The sequence below is a fragment of the Anabrus simplex genome, chromosome X (genome assembly GCF_040414725.1).
Source record: "Anabrus simplex isolate iqAnaSimp1 chromosome X, ASM4041472v1, whole genome shotgun sequence".
Lineage (NCBI taxonomy): Eukaryota > Metazoa > Arthropoda > Insecta > Orthoptera > Tettigoniidae > Anabrus > Anabrus simplex.
Window position 1 is genome coordinate 63423781 of NC_090279.1, and position 12665 is coordinate 63436445.

The following is a 12665-nucleotide window of genomic DNA, read 5'->3' on the forward strand; positions in this document are numbered from 1 at the left end:
CACAATGCTCACTACTTTTCCCTGAGGATTACCGGAGAATGTAACAACAATAGGATTCAACTTGGCATTCGTAAACTATCTTCCATCCGTTGTCAAAGAAAATGGTCCGTTCTGAAGGCACTTAACTTCAGAAGATGCATTTTTGCCATTTTATTTAAAAAGCATGTCGTTTTCGTGCGACCACAAATGTATTTCTTTGCAACTTCTGATGTGGGAAACATCTTAAATAAAGCACCAGCATGATCAGCGGCACTTAAAGGAACATTGCATTCCACCAAAAAAGGAAGTAAACAGAAACTTGGCCCTAATTACGTCACTGTCAACGTTTCCAGACTTGGCAAATATGATGTTGATTTTCTTGTTATCTTCCTTCGATTTAACGTAACATAGGTATTTACCGCACTTCACACGATCACCTAAATCATTTCTTCCACTGTGTGCAATATTAATATCACACCCACATACAGTGCAAAGGCAAATTTTTCTCCCTTTCTTGATTTTAGTAAGCACGGAAAGCAACATAATATGATTTTTTAAATGTCTGGAAATACTGTATCTTGTTGGATTTATACATGATAATCTACAAATGGAATATAGTGTATGAAAATGTTCGAGAAAAATGTCTCTCTATCCATTGAAACATCGAAAGGAACCTGGATCACTGAACGTCACATAAAATTATAACATAAACACTCAAGGCAGGCAAACACTTCATTAAAACATGGCAAATCACACAAAGTCTTAAACTATTAAATGAACACGACGCCAACCTCGTGAACGAAGAATATGCACATGGTAAGGACATACACACGTGGAACGAATGTAATTACTCTTCTTCATTTTAATAATTTAATGGGCTGCGCGAATAGCGATATACCCAGTCAATGGAACGAGTATAATTAGTCCAACGAATACAGTGAACTGCGAGGCACTAAGTTATTACAAAAAAACTCGAACACTTCATTAAAATATATCATAACCTTAAAAGGCCAACAAACAACAACAATCACGTTGTCAAAGAATATAGGTTAAATCACAACAAGCGAATGGAGCGGAACAAAGAATTTGCAGAGCAGAGTCCGTCGACACCTAAGATTCACTCGGAAGATCTGTTATCCTGGCTTTAAATTCAATTCCATTAACGACACAAACATCACATAGTTAAAAATACCGATCATATCAAAGAATGTGTTATCGACTATCGTGGATTTGCCTTCGACCAAGACCGAGCGTGCTTCGACCCACGCAAACAATCGATTGTACGGAAGTGGAGCAATTATCGAATGTTACAAGTTCGGACTTACGTAAAAAATTAGAAGAGTATGGATCATTGGTACCAGCCAGGACTCTGAGGCGAGAGCTGTTTTATGCTGGAAGGAGAGCAAGACAACCTCAATAAAAACCGAGGATTACCCTTGCTATGGCTGGAAAGAGGTTCCGGAATTGGGCATCTGATGACTGGAAACAGGCAAGTCCATGACAATTCCTGTAATTCGTAAATATAATTGATTATTCCATGTTTACCCAATCTGACTGATGTAACCGTACAGTACAGTACAAGTATGAAATTTGTATTTGAAACTGTACAGTTTATTGCATTTAATGCTACGCTTATTTATTTTATTTATTTCCGGTTTGTTTTATTGACGAATCGGAATTCAGGTCGAAGAAGGGACAAGTCAACATGTTAGAAGGAAAGGAGGAGAATAATTCCATCTACACTGTGTGAAGCAGAGAGTGAAGCATCCAACTTCAGCGATGGTCTGGAGTGCGCTTTCTTGGTACGGAGGTGGACGAATATATCTTGTAGAGGGAACTATGAGACGTGAACAGTATAGTATTAAGAACCCGTTCGCTACCTCAGGTTCAAGAGTGGTTTGGCCAAAGTGATATATTTTTAATCATGATGGGTCTCGTTGGCATAAAGCGAAGGAATTAATTTGATTTTTAATGGAAAACAACACGAATGTGCTTGATAGGCCTAGAAATAGACCAGAAATGAACCCCATAGAAAACATTTGGGCGATAGCAAAGAAAAATCCGAAAAACAAATAAAACAAAAAATGGCCTGATTGAGAAGCTCGTTCAGATCTGATTTCATGATGACGATTTAAGGAGTCAGTGTAGAATAATGATTGAGGACACGCTCAGTCGATTTAAGTCACTCACGAAAGCTAAGGGGATGCACACCAAGTACTAAAGTCATCAACTTAAAAATGGTAACATCATATGTGTTCAATTTTCAATTTTTTAATGTCTACTTTAATAATGTGGCCACGTCTTTATAGTCACAAATTTAGCCACTATTTCATTTTGCCCACCTGCACTAAATATTTTCAAGCTCTACCCCAACAACATCCTAAGATATGTCAATCGTGATACTTTTGACCTCCTGAATCTAATATATCTTGCTGGAATGTACAAGAGAAGCTTCAGTGGAATAATGTTTCTGAAACCTAACGAACCAGTTGGTAATTTCGTAAATGTGTATGATATATTCAGAAATATTGCATTCCAAGACCTTGCATACAACACCACTCAAGACGACTAGTGAGTAATTATTGGCTGCTACGTTAATCCCTCTTTCATATATTATAGCTGCTTAAGACATACACTAACCAATTAAGCACTACAGATTTGGTTCCATATCTCAACGAATTGACTTTCGTATATGCCCAGAAATGTTACCAATCGCAGCAGCATTTCTAGTTTTAAATATTTGTTTCTTATTTTCAATATCTTCTTTTATCGAAGGTCCATGTGAACACTGCAAAGTAATTTCAAATGATTGGGTGAAACTGTCAACTGCCTCAGGTACTGCAAAAGGAGATGACCATACCATTAGTAACATATCCTATGTCCCACGAGTGACGGGTGCGATGCTCATTTGCTGGTGAACGGTGTCTTTTTTACGTGATGCAGGACTGCGATGCCCATCGACTAATGGAGTATACACATTTCCATGTTGTATAATTGCTACTCCATACCATTCTCAGTCTGTCGACATTCAACACGGTACACAGCAACAGGACGTAGTACCATGCAGTATATTCCGGACTTCAGATGTAGTGGCATCCTTCAGTCACAGAGTATGCCTCTGACTTCGGGTCATCTCATCCATGCTGCCTTTTTCATAATTCGCACTTCAACAACTACCCCACTAACAGGGTGTAGGCAAAATCCTAGATACCTGAATCAACTTGAATGGAGCCATTGGACGTTTCGGATGATTCCAGGTATTCACTCTTTCTTTTTTCATTCTAAGTTTTTTTAGAAACAAGTATACTAATCTTCACAATGATCCTGCAGTCCGTTTCTGGGTTTATCAGAAAGTGAAACATCATCTGCATAAATTAGAGTTGTAGGAACACTCCTTTGCAGGTCCCATGTGGTGGTGTCCATGCTGAGGACAAAGGACAATGGGGACAGAGTGGAACATTGGCATACACATCAACATTCACTGAGAAGCTCTCCGAGACGTTTGGCAACGCAACATACACAACCTCTCGTGCTCGTGTATAGCATCTTGATCCAAATTATAAGCATTTCTGGAACACCATGGTCACGAGTGCAGACCAGACCACACGGTGTGGAACACGGTCGAAAGTCATTTCAAGATCAAGGAAGACGAAGTACACTGCCTGCGGATGCTCTAAGTGATTTTCAATTAGCATTCTGGCAGTGAGAATTGCATGAGTTGTTCCAGCACCCTTAATGAAGATGCACTGGTTAGCAATAATGCCGACGATTTCACGCAGTCACAAAGGTCTTCTCATGTGCAATTGGGGGCAATTTGGACGGTAATGTGCACATTCTGCTGGATCGTTATTTTGCTTAAAAATGGAACAAGGATGTTTGTAGCCCAATGACTGCGAACAGAGCCAGAGTCAACTCTGGCACTGAACACGCTTGTCAGCCAGTTGATAATGAGCTCTTAAAATGGCTAAAAATTCCTGAGGTTTCTGGAAGATCATCTGGTTCTAGCGCTTTTTCGTTCTTTATACTCTTAATGGGACTGTCGACATTTTTGGTGTGATGGATAAGATGGGTCTTAGCATCTGCAATACGGTGGTGTGGGAATTCAAAGCAGGAAATCCCTACAAATGTTTTTGACTTTTGAAGATTTCTTGTTTGTCCTGTAATCACTGGTCATTTTTGCCTCTAATGCACAAAGAGTGCTCAATACTTGTGTCAAGTTTGGTCAGCTGGAAAATAGTTCATTTCTCCTTCGTTTGAGTTCAGTGATGTACAGTGTTTATCAGAGCTATACCGAAAAAATTCAAGGATGCTCTTCGTGTTATGTTAAGAATAATGGTTCAATCAGGCTGGCGGGGAAAATTATTATTTTTGAGAAAAGTAGGTTAAATTTTTACTGCCCGGTGCGCGATTCGAATTGACGAGCTGCTGCCGTGTTTCACGGAAGGAAAAGCAAGCACCAGATTGTTTCTCCTCTCACCTGTTTGTCGCAGTAATATTCAATATTAATTAACATGCTAGAAGATGCAAAGCTGCCGCGTCGCGATCTGTATTCTTTCACTCACAACATTGTGAATTCATTAAATACTGATCGAAGGAATCAACACGCCCAATGTTTTGATTACAGTAGATGTTCAATATGGCCACCTCCTACTTTGGTGCATAGTTCACAATGGTGTAGTTGTAAGTGTCTTTGGTCTCTGTACAGGATGTGTAGTGTGTGGCGAACGGCTTGGAAAGCTGCTTGTATTGTTGGTGCAAGTATGTCTTCTCTTTCTATGGGGTTCACATAGTAGTCAATTTATGTAGAACAAACTGTACACTGCCTACCGTAGCTCGGAACTATGCGAAATGAACGAGAAACTTGTGCATTCGCACCGAGCATTACCTCTGCCTCCCACTTTTCACTTCCCCTCCCCTTCCCTCTTCTCACGCACAGCGGCTGACTCTCTGTCATAGCACATACAGCAAGCTCGTCAATTTGAAATGCACGGCCGGAAGTAACAAGGTCACTTTATTTCCTCAAAAAGGTACATATCCTTAGCAATCCAACTGCATCATCACTCTCAATATCACAGGAAGAGTATGCGTGATTTCTTTGTCAGTATAGTTCTGATACACTTCGTACACATGTCATTACAGTGAGTGCGACAGATTTCTTAGCCACACGTTCGGCAAAAACAATTCTTTCCCTGTGTTCTGGAGTCTATTTGAAACCCAGTTTATATACAGTATCTCTCTGTCTTTTTCTACAGCTCTTCTTGGACTGGAATCATCCATAAGAACGTTTGAATTTCAATGCAGTAGGAACTAGGTTATTTCGTACCCAAGTTTAGCTTCCAACACTTGACCTTCTCGGGGGTATTTATCCTTCCACCTGTACAATGCATTAAATCCTCTGTGACCGCCTTATGCTGAGGTGGTACACAGACTACATGATATTCACATCGCTTCTTAGTCGGAGATCACGGTGCCGATCACAGATAAGGTGAATTTGGTTGCTGCAGTCACCACAAGTATAGGTAATGAGATGATTGATGCACTTTTGAAGAACGTATTACCACTAAAAGCAAGACATTTGCTTCTGAAAACCAAAATATGAGTTCCATCATAATTTCAGATACCGTAGGTATTACATCATTGCAGTTATAACCATAATTTGTGTGACCAACATGCGCATCAAGATCACCACACATAAGTGGGAACTCATATTCTGGACACGCTGAAACTTGATCTCGTAGCTCTTGCCAATTCTGTTCCTTATGTAGGTCATCACAGCCGGATTGTGACAGAAAAAACACAAGCTCGAGCGGATGCAACGTCGATTGTAATTGACATAAGGCTGTCTGGATAGCACTGAACCTCAGCAACTCAATATTGTGGGCTTGCGCACACAATGATGTCAACACCATTCCTGCTGGATGTAACCTGGTAGATAAGTTTATAGACATCTCTAACGTCATGAGATTTCTGGCCTTTCCAAAGCAAGCAACTTATTATCTAATTAACATAGCTACTCTTCAATTCTAAACTGGACTTACATTATCCTAATTACAACAGGTTATCTGAAACAGTCGAATTCAAGTGGGAACTACATTTCTAGGGACATATCTCCCCTACAATGAAAATATAATGTAATAATGAAGCAAGAATGATATTTACTAATAAAATAATCACAATTCAATAATTCTCAGGTACATTTGGTTGTATCCTAATTACAATAGTTTAACTGACACAACAAATATTCGTAAACTATGAATCTATGGAACTTATGAGCCTATAAATTTTCATTGACTACGTACATAACATTTAGTTCCCTTGGTTTTTGAAAGAGAATATAAGGTGAAAAGTTTGAATGAAATTATCAGTCAAAGAGCAGTGGTCAGTTGAAATCATAAATTTAAGCCCTACTAACGAAAGTTAATTAAACATAACATACGTCATATTGTTTTTAGGATGTTTTTATGATTTTACGATATCAGGCATTTCTCTTTCAAACCACACAGATAGGTCGTATGGCTATGATGAGCTTGAAAATGGCTAGGAGTGGGAAAGAAGCAACTGTGTCCTTAATTAAGGTACAGCCGCACCATTTGCAGCCCTGAAGATGGTTTTCCGTGGTTTCCCATTTTCACACCAGGCACATGCTGGGGCTGTACCTTAATTAAGGCCACGGCCGGTTCCGTACCATTCCTAGCCCCTTCCTGCCTCATCGTTGCCATAAGACCTATCTGTGTCGGTGCGACGTAAAACAAATAACAAAAATGAAAATGTGAAACCATGGAAAACATGCACTTCAGGGCTGTCGACAATGGGTTCGAGCCCAGCATCTCCCAAATGCAGGCCGACACGTACATGGCCAGTTGTTCAGTACCATAAAGAAGCAATTGCTTGAATTCCTTCTCTTCCAGTAATTGTTGTGAGAGTATCTTATTATGTAATTTCAAACATTACGTTAAAACGTAAGTTCTTATTTCAAAAACTTGGTGTTCACAGTTCCCCAGATTTACATGCACCTTTGGACATTAGTTTTCATATACAGGTCCGAAATTTGACGATACATGGGGTTACTTTGGAAACGTAAAGAGTAAAATAGAATCGCAAATGCACCATCTTTCAAAATTCTATGCAGAGCATGCTTTTTTCCCTTAAAGTCAAGGTGGGCTGCCTACCTATGCCCTTCGGTTCTAGGATCGAGGTAGCCGTTACTTCTTCGCAGCTTCTCCGCATGTCTTTCACCAAGAATCGATTTAAGAGATCAAGCTTCTCGGCATTGTAATTACGATAGAACTTGCCTCCAAGTTTATACTTATATTCTTGCAGCACAGTCCGAAGTAACCCCGCGAATGAACCCTACTCAGAAAAACTGCGAAAGACATGATACTTGAGGTGATCAAGCTTACGCAAGTTGATCCTAACAGAACTTCAGTTACAGTAAAACACTCGAAAACAAGTGACTTCAACTAACATTTGTTGACAATGTGACAGCAATCAAGAAATAGTTTTATCACAATAGTTCTATGAATTTCGACTGTCCTATATCAACACAGATCTATCCATATTAAGAAACAAGGTATACACTAGTTTGAAGATAAACCGACATCCAGAATAATCCAATGGAGTATTTGGAAGCTAATATTCAGAGAAGTGTAAGATAACACTAGTAAATTGCAGGGTATACGCTGTAAAGGGGAATCATGGATCACAGGTATCTGGGCGTAGAGAAACGCTCGTGGGTCAATTTAAATCGAAAGGGAAGTGATTAGGTTGGATCAAACACATTGACACTTGCGAGAATTATAAATTAACAAATAGTAAATTTAATGATTATCGTTATTTTACTGTAAAACCAATTACAGTATTAAAATTAACAGCTAAAAGATAGCTGAGCATCTCAGAAAAGTTAATTGTTAATAATGTATAACTACGGGACTCATACGAGAAATCTCGCATGTTTATAAAAGTTTTCAGTGGAGTAGCCGCTGGTGAACTAAGGAATACACAAATCAGTACAATATTCGACAGTCGTACTTACCACTTAATATAATCTTTTTTTACATTTATGATATCAACTTGAACGTATGCAATTGCAAGTGCATTACTATACTGACGAATGTTCCGGAAGTAACTTTTGGTTTTAATATCATTCTTTTCTTAACTGATCATTACAGCATATCATAATGACACAAAACAGGCGTCCCAACGGCCAAATGTGAAGTGGACACCAATGATGGCGCGTATTTTCCTACAGTTAACATTTTCAAGGCTAACACCGCCCGGAAAGTTTTCAGAACTCTTCACAAGACTAGTTTCGAACCATAATAATTTAAGAAGAAATGAAGAAAATTTATGATTGTTTTCCAACTATTCACACCTTCTAGGCCGAGAACTGATAAAGGCAGTGTGTAATCGACGCTCAACTTACTCAGCTCTTACTCTACTGCTTTCGTACTGCTCTACGTTAGAGCACAACTTCACTTCGCTTTCCCACTACAATTCTACAAGATATTCTACACCAAGCGTCGTTTATTAGCCATGATGTCTTACAAAGGGAACACTTTAGTTCGTCTTTTGGAAGACATAACCACTATAATATTAATTGCGGAACACGTGTGGTATGCATAAATCATCTGAACCCGCAAGTTAAGTGTCAACTGACATTTAAATAGGCATGGTTGGAGCACATATTAATATGCCATTTTAGTTTCAATGTGTGTGTCTGTGTGTGTGGGTGGATGTCTGTGCGCGTGTCAGAAAGCTTACTGTTACGAGAAGCCTTCAAGACAAGGAACAAAGGAATCATTGTGCAGTTCGCAAGAAGAATCTCTAATTTCATCATGATGCACCTTGCAAGGGCTATTCCTTTCCGGAATGTGGAACTAAAAGGGGAGATCCCACCACACCCTAAAGGGTGCTAAATGGACCAATCGTGAGACATTGTAAGTCAGAACCTAATCAACTTCCATCATAAACATTTAAGTACCCTTTTTAAATATTAATTTCCTTTTCAGAATGACTTATTTATTGAAATTATATTTTCTACTGTTTTGTGTTGTGACAGATTCTTATCGCTTCTCATCTACTTATTGGTGCTGGTAAGTTTTGTGAATGATAGAAATACACCCATATCCATAAAATCAAGATCACCTTGAAAGACTAGAGATGGGAATTCATACTCACAGGACATGTGCAATAGTATGTTCTGAAGAAATGGCTGGCCTCGACCCTCAGTTTCAAGGCGCACCACCACCGACGTGTAAATTGTGCCTGCGGCTCTCGTTGTCGCTATAAACCGAAGGTAATGGATCAGTTTGTCCTGCGCAGTGCAGTACCTACAGTACTGTACATGCTCCAGTGGTGTGCCAGGTACTGTCACTTTTATGGGTTGAATGACATATTTCCTTACGGTCACTAAGTTAGTATTTTTTGTGTTTAAACGCAGAACGTTGTTTGACCAATCAGTTTGCTAATATCTGTGGATCATCAGCACTTATTGCAAACAGAAAAGTATCATATGCATTATGCAGATTATTTATTACGATTCCATTAACAATGATGATATCCTGTTTTCCTTGCAGAGCTTAAGAAAAACACCCTTTCACAGTAGATATTGAAGAGGAGTTGAGTTGTAACAGAGCCTTGCCTCATCCCTTGCTTTATTTCAATAGCATGGTTGTTGGTGTTATCAACATTAACAGATGAGGACTGATTTTAATACAGGTTGGCAACGGTTCGTATGTCTTTTTATCCAGAATAATATCATATAGTTTAGTCAATTTAAGAGGTAACTAAAAAGTATCTAGACAAGTGGAAATAAAGCAACACCAAGACAAATCAGTCTCTTATGAAAGGAAACATGTTGTCTTTCCTGAACATAGATACCTTGATCATGACCAAGGGTTTCTAGTTTAATGTGGAATCCGAACCAGAAGGATGTCTTCTTAATTTAATGACTCCCAAATTCCTTGGCCGGAACTCTACCCACAGCCAGCTCAGCGGCAATGATACTAGGCATTCATGCCGCCTGATCTTAGGTCAGCAATAACCTTACACCTGTCTTGGTCGAAATGGGCCTGTACTTAGTATTGAACTTGGATCTCATCATTTAAGGCACCTTTTGGGTGGTCCAGTGACAGAGAACACTAGCAAAAGATATGTGGAGCTACAGGCAAGAGACCAAGCGAATATAGAGTTTGGGTAAATGTGTTGCAAGGAAGATATTTTAAGATGTCGTTGGTGATGTGGGTCATCACTTCACTAGTGCCCGCTCCTAATGCTCGAGAGCTTCCGGAACCCTTTGAGATTGTCGGTATAGTCTTTCACGGCCAGTGTCTTCACTGTATGCTGCGCTCGAATTGCGTTAGTAGCTACCAATGTTTCGCCGGAAACTGAGCGCAGCATTCTCAGGAATCCGCTCTGTATGAACGTCAGTAGTGTACACAAGGTGTGGCATCCAGTAAATGGAAGAGTAACCCGAAGTGGCAAGAAATTTATCTGAAAAGAAACATAAAACACATTGTTGGTGTAGCTCCGAAGAAGTAGCAGATGGAAACTGCCATGAAAGTGAGGATCTGGCAACGCTTGAGGCCGACGTGTGGAATGGACGTGTTCCTACAAGCTGGGCTCAGCTTACCTCGCCTGTCCGTTATGTATAACAGAGTAACAGAGGAGGGACTGTTGACAACTTGGCCAAGTGTAGATCCTTCAAACGGCACTCAACATACAACAGCCACGCCCAGAAATCTCCTGAGCGGTATAGATTACTTTCCTCATGATGGACCTAGAACTTGTGTAGCAATTAGTCAGGTATATTACATCTCTTCGTGAAGTGATGGTTATTATTATTATTATTATTATTATTATTATTATTATTATTATTATTATTATTATTATTATTATTATTATTGTTTATAGTGGACTAGAATCTAGGTTATCGGCCCCTAATGGTACGAAATGTAATAAAAATTTTCAAGTCCAAAAATTCATCCACCGGCCACAATTCAATTCTTGATTATGAATAATGAATGGATGAATTCGAAGGTAAAATTATCAGCAGCTCACAGTATTACAATTTACAAATAATTTTAAATCAATACTCCGACTACAATTAAAAAAACACGACGACGAACAATGATTATGAACTTAAAACAATGGTATGTACTGACCAAGGTGCTGCTCCCAAAGCACATCCCTGAATAGATGATATTTTTGTTGATAATACAAGCCAACGGCCCCTCATAATGGTATGTATCCCTAGTAGAGCAGAACCATGTTCTTTTATCATATAGCGGTACTAATCAGAAGTAAAGTATACTCACGGTGTTCTTCACTACAGGTAATGCAAACTTATGGTGTTCGTCACATAAGGGCCCCAATCATACGCAATGCAAGAATGGCGTTCCTAACATGGTAGGTACTAATCAAAGGGACCCGTACTATCCCGTGGTGTTCCTAACATAGTGAGTACTAATCACAGGTAAACACCAGACCCGTAGATTCTGTCACAGTTCCGAATGGGGATATGAACACTGTTGTGACAACGGCGAGCTAATACAACAATGGGCAGATGCTACGGAACTCTCTCTTATTCATGATGGCAAGCAGCCACTTTATTTTAACAGTGGCCATTGGAGAAGAGGATATCATCCAGATTTGATTTTCGTCACTAATAACTCAGGAGAACAATGCATCAAGAGAGTATACAACCCAGTACCTAAGTCTCAACACAGAACAATCCTGTCAGTTTTACTCCGCTATCCGACCTCAGTATGTTCCCTTTCGTCGTAGATACAACTTCAAAAAAGGGAGATTGGTCAAAATTCCGTGTTTTACTGGATGATACGGACCAAAACATAAAACCAATTCCTGAATCATATGAACAGGTCACTTAGGCTGTTAAGGAAAGTTCTCGTAAATCTATTCCCCGTGGATGTCGCACTAGTTACATCGAAGGTCTTAATCTGGATGCAGTCTCGCAACTATGTGACTACTACAAGCTATTCAAACAGAAACTAATAGGTGAGGAAGCTATTACAGCAGCACACGCCCTAACTTCTCTAATAGCCTCATCGAAAAGAGAGAGATGGTGGTTATGACGCTGAGCAGCCAAAAGGCCTGGAGAGTCCTAATGAAGTTGACCAGAGGTCCAACCTTGAGTAACACACATTCTTTTGTTACAGCCAATCAGATTGCCCACCAACTTCTCATGAATGGCAAAATAAAACAAGAAGCCAAAACCCGGAGAGCTATGTTGAAGGTACCTGCGGGTAGGGATGAAGAAATATCTGAGCTAATGCAACATTTCAATTTCACTGAGTTGGAAAATGCAATTATCAAGTGCAAATCAGGTAAAGCTGCGGGTTTGGATGATTTGCGAGTTGAGAAAATAAAGAATTTTGGAAGAAACACGAAAGAATTGTTGCTACAATTTTATAATAACTGCTTACAGATGTCCAATATTGTGGAGCAAATCACGTGTAATTGCTGGTCTAAAGCCTGGAAAGGACAACAGAGACCCCAGGAACTACAGACCAATATCTCCTCTGTGCCACCGATATAAGATTTTCGAAAGAATGATACTCAACAGACTCATCCAGACTATCAACAAAAACCTCATTCCACAACAGGAAGGTTTTAGACCAGGCATGAATGCTGTTGCACAAGTTCAAACCTCACGCAGTACATTGAGG